Source organism: Dipodomys spectabilis, unplaced genomic scaffold (assembly GCF_019054845.1).
Source record: "Dipodomys spectabilis isolate Male_0828 unplaced genomic scaffold, ASM1905484v1 ptg000231l, whole genome shotgun sequence".
Lineage (NCBI taxonomy): Eukaryota > Metazoa > Chordata > Mammalia > Rodentia > Heteromyidae > Dipodomys > Dipodomys spectabilis.
The window spans coordinates 1,494,626-1,506,217 of NW_024870908.1; the positions used below are offsets into that span (position 1 = coordinate 1,494,626).

The window sequence follows — 11,592 nt, forward strand, 5'->3', positions numbered from 1 at the left end:
TGGTGGCTCACACCTGTCATCCTAGCCACTGAGGCTGAGATCTAAGGATCACGGTCCAAAGCCAGCCTAGGCAGAAAAGTCCCCATGAGGGGCTGGGAAGGAGGCTCAGTGGTAGAGCACTTACCTTGCATGCCTGAGGCCCTGGGTTCGATTCCTCATCACCACATAAGCAAAAAGAAAAAAGCCGGAAGTGGCGCTGTGGCTCAAGTGGTAGAGCGCTAGCCTTGAGCTGAAGAGCCAAGAGACAGTGCCCAGGCCCAGAGTTCAGGCCCCACGACCGGACCCAAAAAAAAAAATCACAAAAGTCCCCATGAGACTCTTATCTCCCCAGGAAACTAGAAGTAACACTGTGGCTCAAAGTGGTATAGTGCTAGCCTTGAACAAAAAGAGCTCAGAGACAGTGCCTAGGACCCGAGTTCAAGCTCCATGGCCAACAAAAACAAATTTACGATGGAAGTGGAAGTTTCCAATATTCCCCCAACCCTTGGTGGAACAAGAAAAAAAGGAAATCCATGAACAGGGACACTGCAGACTTGGACAACTGTATCAATTCAACCTACTGGGCCTACTAGCAAAAACATTGGCTGTACCCTAAAAGGTACCTAAAATAGTCAGTCATTTACAAAATACACATATTTACGTGAGAAAGTATAAACCATTTGTGTGTCTTCACTGAAGAAAATAAAAACCATAGTACTTTCTATATGCACTGGGCTTTGAGAATCATAATTAAGTCCTTAGATTTCTTTAAATTTCATTTTTTAAAAATCCTAACTTGATTTGATTCATGGAAGTTTAAACATCTTCCAAATTACAACGTTCGGGTATCCAAGTCAAATTTTGAACGTTTTGAGGTTTTAAGCATCTTGCTCCATGGGGGTTCAGAAAGCACTCACTAGTCAATTAGGCAGACACCCCCTCTTCTACCCAAAGACAGCAAACATGCAATTATGCCCCATCAGCAAATTGTTATTTAACCAAATTCCACTTCTTCGGAAAAAAAAGGAAATTAACAGATATATAAATGTTGAAGACTGTGTTAAAAATATATTCGAAATGCAGTATTTTCTCATGTTATGAATACCACTGTTTGTTCATTCTTTCTTTCCTTCCTTCCTCTCCCTCTCTCCCTCCTTTTCTTCTCCTTCTTCTCCTCCTCCTCCTCCTTCTTCACAGGGATGAGGACTGAACTCAGGGCCTCTAGGCAAGTACTCTTCCACTGAGCTAAATCCCCAGCCTGCACTGTTACTCTTGGCTTGAGAAAAACATCTGCCTGTGTACATATTTTTCAGCATACAGTATATATCTTATCTATATTTTAAACATTAATCAAGAGCCATACAATTCTCTAGGACATTCCATTATTTCTGACCAATTTCGTACTTTGATTTCATTTCTTTTTTTTTTTTTTAAACTTTAAACCTAAGGTAACCTAGAGTAGCCTGGGCTTCTCTTTTTTAGAATAAAATGAATTTTAACTTTTACTACTAATTTTAAGAGGCTAGCTTGAGATCATAAATCAATTTACTTGTTTATATTCCATTTTTTAAACTTATTCAAAACATATTACATTCCAACAAGAGAATCAAATGTCAACTAAGGACTCTGATTGTGCAGGGTCTCTAATTTAATAGAACTCTATGGACTTACCTAAGGATCACCACTTAGAAGAAAAACATGCAGACAGAACAAAGCAAAACACAAAATCTCACAACAAGCCTGCCTCCGCACCGCACCGCACTGTGGAGCACGGTTCACCTCTGGAATGGCTCTCAGCAGTTAAAGACAACTGCAATCCAAACAAATCCTAATTACCCACTCATTTCCTTAAGTTATTCAGGCTCCAGATCTCTTGGGTTCTGCCCTTCTCATGTATTTTTAGCACTATATTCTTTTTTTTTTTTTTTTTTAAGAAATGTGTAATAATACACAGTAAAGTATCTTAAGGAGATCCAGATGGAGTGAAAACGCTCTGCAGAGCCACCCCCACGGGTGACCTCAAGCCCTGTGTGGGGCAGCCGCCACCGACCCAGATCCTCAGGGGAACTCTCTGACACAGGAGCTGATGCTGCTCTCGCCATCCCAAAGGTCACTGTGAAACACTTACAGATTCTTAACATACATATTGGTTTGTTAAAAGAGGATTTACCAATTTAACCTAATTCTTTGTTAAATGATTGGGCTAAAAAAATGAAAAAAAAATAGAGATATGATTATGACATAGGTTCCCTGGAATCAAAATGAAAGTGATAAAGAATGTAGAAGATGACTTAGAACAAGAAACTTGGTAACTGTTTTATTGCTACTAGATCCCAGGTCTTCTATACAGTACTTACTATATACGTCTCTCATGCCTTAGGAGTCTCAGCAATCATAACTACTTTCTAACTTCCTGGAACAAGGAGAGAAGAAGAAAACCTATAAATCAGCCCCTGATGACAGGGGGTCTGTTCAGGGGTTTACCAAATGGAATGACCCTACTGGAATTCCTTCAAGCAGCCTGTGAAAACGTCAGAATGGAGTCTTGTTTTAGAGGTCAGAGTCCCTAGAGGGCTCTGAGTTTTGGCCTGTTTGTCTTTTCACATGCCTTACTATTGGAAAATCTTTCCTTGTAGACACTGACTGATGCCCAGAGAATGTGAGGATTGTGGGAACTGGCAGTACCCATAGGAGACGAACTTCATGGGAAACCCATGCCTACTGCCCAGGCCCACTCAAGAGCGCATCAGATAAGCTGCTCTTCAAATACCATGACGGACACGAGATACATTAGGAAACTGTGTCATTCTGATCTCTACAAAGAAACACTCATGGAATAGGGGCAAAAATTACTGGAACTATTGAAATAAATATTTTAATTCAAATACTAACTTTGTGCTCTATACCAACACCAAAAGAGATGAACTTACCTAATAGTTGAGGGGTGAGACCCCCCCAACCCGACTTGAAGGTGAGCAAACTGAGGCAAAGGCAGAAAAATCACAGCAAGTACTGGTGAGGCCAGGACCAAGACTCAGCCAAGGTGGCCTCAGAGTTGTGCATATGGCCACCGTCCTGGCATGTGTGGATCAGGCACATCACGTGAGGCTGGGTGGCCAGTCCCGGTGCTGAGTGCTTTCCATCAGCCATGAAGGCACTAGTCACTTTTCATGTTTGATCTCAGTTGTTCTCCAAACAGCCAAATGACCATTTCAACTCTTAGCCTACAATTATCTCTAGAAGAAGCTGGTTTAACGAAGGAGGGGTACAGAATCTGACCTTGTGAGAGCCCTCTCCATTGAGCTGGGTATTTGGCCTGAGATACAGCCCAGCCTGTCTGGTATGTGTAAGGTCCCAAGTTCTCCTTATCCTCAGCCATCTGCAGGTATCAATCTCACTTAAAATTAATTCTCTGTACAAGGTCAGGGGGTTACCTTTAAAGATCTATGTATCCAATAATTAACTTTATGAGTCAACTCACTTTTAAAATGCCAACTTTGTTATTAGAGGCATAAAATCTAGAGATTATTTTAGGGTAAGAGATGTAATGATCATTCCACAAATGTTATTCCTAACAATAATGAAAATATCCTTATTTTCATCCTTGGAACATCAACTTTTTAATCCTTTGAAAGATCAGAGTATCGGGCATAGCAAATGTTTCTTTTTTTTTGGGGGGGGGGGGGTCAGTCGTGGGGCCTGAACTCTGGGCCTGGGCACTATCCCTCAGCTCTTCAGCTCAAGGCTAGCACTCTACCACTTGAGCCACAGCACCACTTCCGGCTTTTTTTCTTTTTGCTTATATGGTGCTGAGGAATCGAACCCAGGGCCTCATGCATGCAAGGCAAGCGCTCTACCACTGAGCCACCTTCCCAGCCCCAAATGTTTCTTATCTCTAGTACTTGATGGTATCGATCAGTTATCTTCCTGACAAACGGTCAGACTATGTCGCTTTCCTTGTTAGGTTTCTATTAAACACAGATACTGTATGTCAAAATTTTAAGCTAATGAATACAGACATTAGCATCATCTTAATGAAAACAACAACATACATGACCATAAAAGAACAAACAATTTGGACTTTAAAAAAAGCTGAAATATTGCCTTTTGAACTGAGATTCTGATGCTACAATCAAAACAACACATACCTGCCAACTCTTGAAAACCAAGAATAGGAAAATATTACATATTCTAAATTAGACACATTATTTTGGAGAGTAATATAAATTGAAGCAATTTCTCCTTCCTTTCAAGGGAAGTCTGATGCATTGAGAGAGCTGGCATGTATGTTTCATGATTCTGCAAGGTCCGTGTTTAAACAGCCACAGGACTAACTGGGACCTACAAACACTCCATCAGCTACCGCGATGGAGGTGTAGTTCTCTGTGCCACAAGGTGAGAGGGACATGGTGGAGAGCACATGATGCAATGAAGGGCAGCCAGAGGAAGACACATGGGCCAGAAGCTCCCATACGGACACTGCGATGGTCACAAGGCCACAGAGCGCGTCTCAGACTTACCCACGCTCACGGGCTGAGCCAGCAGAGGCGGCTGGAGTCCTGACTCCCACAAGACTACACTTCCTGTTAATAGGAGGGCAGCAGGTGAGGGCAGGAGAGCCAACAGTACAGATCAATTAAAGGAGATAGAAATACATTGGGTATGAAATCAGCTTACTAGTCTATGTGATTAGTAATTACAAAGCAGAGAAGTTTCCAATACATTTGTCATTCTAACATATTGTTGCTGTCATAATAGTACATTAGTGATGTTTTAAAATATAAGCCAAATAACAAAGGGATAAAAATAATTATGGGTCACCTTTTCCCAGGACAGTCCCCAAAGTTAATAGGCTGTTTTTTAGGTATGATGGAGAACGGGCAGCCCATGCCTATCATTTCTCTTGCCCTGTGGTGAGGTCATGTGGCAGACATATAAGTAAACAGAGCCACAAGTTAATTGTACTAGATCCCTCAGCCTAGCAAAGGGACTGATAGTAAATTATTCAAGTCCAAGAAGTCTTGAGATGACTTTAGTAATCTTCTCTTCCTCCCTTCCTCCAGATCTTAGCCTTCCGAGTTGCTAGTATTACAGGCATGAGCCACCAGCACTGGACTAATGATATTTCTTAAGTAGCCATTTATATTAAATATGCTGTGATTGCTTTCTGAGGCAGAGCAAAGACTGCTCCTCCATACATTACTTTTTTTTTTTTTTTTTGGTCTGGTCGTGGGGCCTGAACTCTGGGCCTGGGCACTGTCCCTCAGCTCTTCACTTCAAGGCTAGTGCTCTACCACTTGAGCCACAGTGCCACACTCTGGCTTTTTTTTTTCTGCTTATGTGGTGCTGAGGAATCGAACTCAGGGCCTCATGCATGCAAGGCAAGCGCTCTACCACTGAGCCACCTTCGCAGCCCCATAAATTACTTTGTTTATCCACAGGTGGGATGTATGGCAAAAATCATATGGTGGATTTGAATTTTAAGATAATCATCTCCACATAAGAAAAATGTATCTCTATGACTATAGTAATTACAACAGCTTCATCAATTTTTTAATGTATTTTTGTAAGTTTAAGTTTAAACGGCTAATTGCTATTATGCTGTAAGTCTTCCTTAAATCCTGATAAATTACTCAGAATGAGGCTTCAGGAGTGCTATATTAAAGCATCCTCCACCCTCCACCCCCAGAGATAGCTAGAAAGTGTTCATGCTGGCTTTGAGATCAGACTCACTGCCAGCTACAGACGGGAGGAAGATGACTCCCACACAGCCTGCCCTGCTTGGGTGTGTTCAGCCACACACTGAAGCAAACTAAATCCTTAGTAACAATGAAACTATCTAAATAATTAGAAACCTAGCATAGAAAAAAAGACAGAGATGTTCCAGGTTTTTATTTACCTTGGGAAACAAGGTAATGAGAGATTTTTGTGAAGGCCATTTTGAAACAGTATGTCATCTTTAAGCTGTTTAGAAGGCTTCTTGCATTTTGAAGGGTTCTATAGATAAATTGTCACACAGGGAACAGGAACTGCTACAATTAAGAAAGAACCTTATTTGCAGCTGTCAGGAGGTTTGTAGCTCACTTTTGCACTCTGTGTTGTATTTAGTATATGTCCTACAGGTTGATTAAAAATTACAAAGAAGGGGCTGAGAAAGTGGCTCAGTGGTAGAGCGCTTGCCTTGCATGCCTAAGGCCCTGAGTTCGATTCCTCAGCACCACATAAGCAAAAGAAAAAAGAAAAAAAAAAAAGCCGGAAGTGGCGCTGTGGCTCAAGTGGTAGAGTGCTAGCCTTGAGCTGAAGAGCTGAGGGACAGTGCCCAAGCCCCACGACCGGACCCCCAAAAAAAAAAAAAAAAAAAAAAAATTACAAAGAAGCTGGGTGTTGGTGACTCACGCCTGTAAGCCTAGCTACTCAGGAGGCTGAGATCTGAGGATCACGGTTCAACGCTAGCCTGGGCAGGAAAGTCCACAAGACTCATCTTCAATGAACCACCAGAAAATTGGAAGTGGAGCTGTGGTTCAAAGTGGGAGCTCTAGCCTTGAGCAGAAAAGCTCAGGGCAGCCAGCATCCAGGCCCTGAATTCAAGCCTCACAACTGACACCCCCCCCCCCAAAAAAAAAAGTTTACTAAGATGAATTATATTCAAGAAATATTTTTTTCAGTCTAACTCCTGAAAACAGCAAAAGAAATGATCAAAAAGCATCAGAATGTTCATTAGTGCCCTTGAGCCAATAAATACTCACAATCCTATGTGTTAACAGCAAAAAATATGATGATTTTATAGCAAAATATTCACTTCTATAGCTCCTAGTTATTTAGAAAGGACATGTGAAAATTCCATAGTTCTGTTTTGGCTACCTAGCACCTATTGATTGCCTCCCTATTTATGATGCTATGAGAGTTTGCTGTGTGGTTGTCAGCTCCCGAGGAAAACAGATATTTCCTGTTTTCCCCACCAACCTCCACTCAACTCCATGTCAGTTCATATGCAGTCTGAGGAAGACAAAGGCACAGATGTGCGTTTCCAGACATCTGGACTGAGAATAAGTCTGACAGGTTAAAGAGGAGTGGGAACGAGTTTTCAGAGCAAAAGTTAAAGAGAAGGTCAGCTATAAATGTAGGCCATTCCTTTTCTAAGGTGCAAGGCAAGCAGTTGTCTTTGATTTGGTTCCCCAACCTGGCAAAGTTCAACTGTCTTTTTGCAAATATGTTAATAATACACGTACGGAATCCAAGACAAAGAGCTACCTTGTGTGCAACAAATTTTTCAGGAAGTTATTTTCTCTCTAGTAAGTTATCATTTAAGAGGCAGTCTAAATTATTCACTGTGATAAATTTAATGGATGAGAAATCATTAAAAAAAAAAAAAGCCAAGACAGGACCAAAAGCGAATCCTCATGACTGCAGGGACTGGTCATACCAAGCTAGGTGCAGATGGCTCACCCTACATTCCTAGCTACTCAGGAGGCAGAAATTGACCAGAAGATCACAGTTTGAAGACAGATTGGACAAAAAGTTCATGAGACCCTACCTCAACAGAGAAGTCTGGGCACCTATAATCCAAGCTATGGTGGGCAGCATAAATGGAAGGATTGGCCTGGGAAAAATATGATACCTTATCTAAAAACTAACCAGTAAAAATGCTTGTGGGCATGGTTTAGCTATAAAGTGCCTGCTAATACTGGCTAAAATAGCAACAAAATCTCTTTTTATTGAAAACATGCATCACAATGAACAGAGTCAAAAAGTCTCAGTAGAGGAGGGTGGCAGGGTTCCCTCAGAACCCTGTCCAACTGGAGAAGGCTGGAGAAGGCACCCTTTGAAGAAGATCATTTCCATGACTCCACCTTGCCCTGAAGCCATGATATTCAACCTCCGCCACCTGAGCAATCCCTACGTGAACACTAGTTTACCTGTCCCTTTCATTCCCCTTTGGCCCAGTGCTGACCACTGTGAGGAACACCACTATGATGCAGAGAGAAGCCTATGACGTCAAAATGAACACTACTTTCTTCTTTAACTACCCAGCTGGCTGTGCCACCTCTGAGGAGCTGCTTTCTATCTACTTGGTCTTGCCACATCCGCCACGAAGAACAACTCCAGCTCATCTCTGTGGCCGTCTTCCTTGCCACTCCCCTCTCAGTACTCTCCTCAGTACTTTAAGAAGACAGGGCAACCCTGGAGGCACTCCCCAAACATCAGCTTCCTTTCTGCACACAGCACACAATAACCTAGCGCATGACCTACCAAGATGCCCACACCTCCAGGCCACCCGGGAGAAAAGAGCACAGCTGAGGAATAACAGGACCAGACGATCTGAATCAGCCTCCTCTACCACAGCTACACAGTATTTTGTAGTGACTAACTTTAGGCCAGCCCCTGCATTTTTATATGATTTAAATTTGACACTAATTAGACCTAAAACTACAAAGAGCAAACATTAAAAAAATCATTAAAATAATAAAGTTTGGTTTCTTATATATTTTTTGATATGAGTGAAGATACTCTTCACATAATTGTCAAAAAGCTCTATGTTTTTACTTGGCATTTTTATTTGTTCTAATTGATGAAAATGATATATATATCTGTCATGATAACATCATATTATGTACTGAGGACACTTCCAATCTATTCTGCTGGCAATTTTTAAGAATATGATGCATGGGCTGGGAAGGTGGCTCAGTGGTAGAACGCTTGCCTTGCATTTGAGGCCCTGGGTTCGATTCCTCAGCACCACATAAGCAAAAAGAAAAAAGCCGGAAGTGGCGCTGTGGCTCAAGTGGTAGAGCGCTAGCCTTGAGCTGAAGAGCTGAGGGACAGTGCCCAGGCCCAGAGTTCAGACCCCACGACCGTTAAAAAATAAAACAAAACAAAAACAAAACAAAAAAAAAAGAATATGATGCATTGTTAGTAATCATAGAGAATGTATTCCTCTAACTGAAATTCTGTATCCTTTGTTAAACATTTCCCTAAAGACCCATAATTTTGATACCTATACAGAAGTGCTTTATGTGCTTTATATACCATAAACTGGAATTAGAATTCCTGAATATAAGATTTCAAATGTCTTTTTTTATTTTGCTATTCTTGGGGCTTGAACTAGGGCCTGGGTGCTGACCCTGAACCTCTTTGTGCACAAGGCTAGCGCTCTACCACTTGAGCCACAGTACCACTTCTGGTTTTTCTGAATAGTTTATTAGAGATAAGAGTCTTAGGACTTTCCTGCCTAGACTGGCTTTGAACTGTGATCCCCAGCTCTCAACCTCCTGAGTAGCTAGGATGACAGGCGTGAGCCACCAGCACCTGGCTTCAAACTTCTTGAAATCATTTATTAGAAAAATGAATTACCTTTTAATTGATTCCTTACACAAATTCCTTACATAGTATTACTTGCTTAACATTGAACAGTGAGGCATTTGAAGAAAACACACAGTTTGAGATTTATACAAACAGTAATGAGAATCAGAAAAAAGGAGAAAATATATATACATTAATTATTCCCTGGCTATCTTCTTAAAATTAAAACATTACTTGTTACAAAGAAGCCTTTTAAGAATCACTTCTTAAAAAAGTAGCCTATTTTTCTCTCTGAGGATATACAAGGAAGAGTAGTGAATTCTGGGAAAAATCAGGCAGGTAAGGAGGATGAGTTGCTCTTACTGTGGGCACAGAACATCTTAAACCATGCCAATACATTCTCTACAGAACCAGAAAACAAATCAAAAGATAAGATTCCAAAGCAAAAATTCACACCTAGAATGTTTTACAATAACAAAAACAAATTACATGATTATGTTATAGAGATTATGCAGGTGTTAACTACACAACAACTTAAAAAACCAGCCCTACTGTTTTGTGACTGGTTTTTATGATGTAGCTATGAAATTCTCCATGTCAGGGCATGCACATATTTAAAAATTTCTGGAACTCAAACAAAAGAGGCAGATATAAAGACATGGAAATTAGATGGGAGATGGTTGGTAAAAACAAAAAAAACAAAAAAAACCCCACACTGATCACAAGATTCAGTGCAGAGTTTGAGCATGACGATTTTAAGAACTGGAAGAACAGAAAAAACAATCCTCCTATCTATTACGGCCTTGCTTCAAAGGTATAGTTACACTGATAAGCCAAATTCTGACCATTTCATGTGGCTACTAAGCATTTGTGGGGGAGACACAAAGACAGAGAACATAGAGGACATGACCAGAGTTCCTCCCCTGCTGCACATGGCCAGACTTGTCCATAGTAGAACATTCTGATTTTATGCTAATAGGACTCTAATTTCTTTTAGGGAAGGAACTTTGGCACTTTACTGGCTCATGGGTACTATGTAAACCTTATCATACTTAGTCATTTCTCAGTAAATGTAGTCCTGTGTCTCTGCCACTGGCTCCTACTGGCAGAAAGTTCAAACACCATCACTAGTGGACCTCAGCCTCCTGATGGCGCTGATGGCAATGTATCCAAGATGTTGATTTAAGCCAGTGCCTAACAACAAGATCCAGATACAAAGTGAAGTATAAACTTATTTGAAGGGAGAACAAAGTCACGCCCAAGGCTTAAGCCAGGGGACTCTGTTACTTCCCCACCTAAGATAAGGCCACTGGAAAACACTCAGGACTAAGAAACCTGTCACAAGGTACAAGGGGAACAGTTCCCTTTCTTCTGGCTTTTTTATTCTTCTTATTTTTGTCGGTTGTGGGGCTTGAACTCTGGGCCTGGGCACTGTCCCTGAGTTCTTCAGCTTAAGGCTAGCGGTCTACCACTTGAGCCACAGTGTCACTTCTGGTTTTAGTGGTTAATTGGTGATAAGAATCTCATGGCCCTTCCTGCCCAGACTGGCTTTGAACCTCGATCCTGAGATCTCAGCCTCCTGAGTAGCTAGGATTACAGGTGTGAGCCACCAGCACCCGGGTCTTCAGGCTTTTAAAGTGAAATTAAGAAACTATGTTTGTGATGGCAAGACTCATTAAAACTGTGAAACATACAGTAACCCACTTAAAATTCTGCCATTTCAATATATGTACTTAGTGTCATCAACATTAACATCACATTATATCTACATTTTATTGTTCAAGTGTCTATCATCTTTCTTCATCTATTTGAAAAACTGACAGCACTGTTTTCTGGAGACTCTGGATTCCTCTCTGACTGAACATTGCTGTACCAGTAAGGAATGAATAGAAATTACTCTCTTTACATACAAAGATATTCTAGCTAAAGCCTGAGCCTCTGGCCAGATCTTGAACCCACTAGTCTAAAAATACTCAAACAAGAAGTCCTTGCCTTCTCAGTTATCACTGAGCAGTCTCAATCTTGTCATTTCTGAAATGAAGGCCAACACCCTGGAGATGAGGAGGGAGGAGAGGGAAGTCAGACCCACAGTCTGTCTCCCTGGCATCGCACGTGGTATGGCTGCCCAGTGCCACTCCAGATGAGATCTTCTGTGCTAAAATGCTTTCTGAAGGCAATGCTGCTACCAAAGCTACCTACTGGGACACACTGAAGGGACTGGCTAAAAAGTAAAATTCTGCCCACTGTTCAAAACCATCCAGATCCTCCAGTTCTCTTCCATGGCAGATTACTGATTGTAACTGACAGACAAGA

The 11,592-nt window shown here is 41.4% G+C and overlaps 1 protein-coding gene across 1 annotated transcript in view; it reads right to left on the reverse strand.

Moving 5' to 3' along the window:
• Mrtfb (myocardin related transcription factor B) overlaps window positions 1–11,592 on the reverse strand; it is a 127,020-nt gene that overhangs the window by 62,209 nt on the left and 53,219 nt on the right. The gene's annotated exons all lie outside the window — the stretch shown is intronic.